This window comes from Lithobates pipiens, unplaced genomic scaffold, assembly GCF_037356315.1.
Source record: "Lithobates pipiens isolate NorthernLeopardFrog02 unplaced genomic scaffold, aLitPip1_a1.2 Scaffold_3, whole genome shotgun sequence".
NCBI lineage: Eukaryota > Metazoa > Chordata > Amphibia > Anura > Ranidae > Lithobates > Lithobates pipiens.
In genome coordinates, this window is record NW_027507790.1 from 50,186,315 (window position 1) to 50,187,984 (window position 1,670).

Here is a 1,670-nt window from a genome sequence, read left to right on the forward strand (position 1 = left end):
TTTGACAGTTTGGTTGAGGGCACAAGCAAATGTGACAGTTAGTAATCCTGGCATTCCAGAAATATAACTTTTTTGAAACCGTTAAATCAATGGGTTTAGTTCTGCTTTATGATTTACTGCTGTTCAGGGGCTCCGGGCTTTAGCAAAATGGCAGCCTCCAGCAAGAAGAAACAGAAGCCATGCTGGAGGAAATTTACAGCACACACTAATTTTGGTAACATAATTATTAATGTGGAATGTATGTTCCATGCTAAATAACATTATTTTTTTTATCAAGTTATGAGTAAAGTTCCGATTTAACTATAGCATAGTTCATAGCTCCCAACTGTCCCTGATTTTGAAGGACTGTCCCCCTCTTTCCTCCTCATTTGTCCTTCATTTTGGTCTGCTCTATATAGTTGTATATAAAATGCACTTTTTATCTTTCAAAAAGTGTTTCCCAGCGCTAAATCTTTCATACAAATTCTAAATTGCTGCATTTGTAAATTTCAAAAGCCAATATAAAGGAATAGTAGTGGTAAAAAAAAAGGCACTTGTCAGTTTAACTAATAATTTTTTTGTATAATTTTTCTTTAAGGACGTGGCAGGGTGTGTGTGCCATGCTTACATACTTTTGCTATTAGATGCCGCTTGTTCGCATCTCAAAAAGTTGGGAGGTATGGCATAGTTGTGTATATTTAACCACTTCGGCCCCGAAACAATTTAACCCCTTAATGACCAGGACATTTTTTGCGATACAGCACTGCGTTACTTTACCTGGAAATTGCGCGGTCATGCGACGATGTACCCAAACAAAAATTTCCTTTTTTTCCCCACAAATAGAGCTTTCTTTTGGTGCTATTTGATCACCTCTGCGTTTTTTTTTTTTGCACTATAAACAAAAAAATACCAAAAAAAAAAAAAAAGCAGATTTCTACATCAGTTTAGGCCAATATGTATTCTTCTACATAGTTTTAGTAAAAAAAATTGCAATAAGGGTATAGTGATTGGTTTGCGCAAAGGTTATAGCGTCTACAAACTATGGGATAGATTTATGGACTTTTATTTTTTTATATTGTTTTTACTGATAATGGAGACGATCTGCAGTTTCTAGTGGGACTGCGACATTGCGGCGGACAAATATGACCCCAAGTGACACTTTTTGGGAACCAGTGACATTATTACAGTGATCAGTGCTAAAAAAATGCACTGGTCAATGTTTAAATTATACTGGCAGGGAAGGGGTTAACACTAGGGGTGATCAAGGGGTTAACGGCGTTCCCTGGGTGTGTTCTAACTGTGTGGTTGATGGGCATACTGGGACAACACAGAGATCGCTATTCCTGATCACTAGGAACAGCAGATATCAGTATTGTCCCCTGTCAGAATGGGGATCCACCTTGTTTACATAGGCAGATCCCTGTTCTGCCTCTCTGTACCGCAGACGTGGGTGGCCATTGGACATCAAGTCCGCCGGTGTTCTGCCTAATACAGTCCGCCCATCAAATGCTGTCCGCTCCGTACTGCGCATGCGCAGTACGGAGCAGCCGAAGCTTCGGAAAAACTCCGAAGTTGAACGGCGCCTGCGCCGTGAGTGGAGGAGGTAGCCCCACTATCCAAGCGGACATAGGGTTAAGAATTTTAGAGGGCCCCTCGCGGGCGAGCTTCCCTCGCCACGCTTCGGGCTCGGC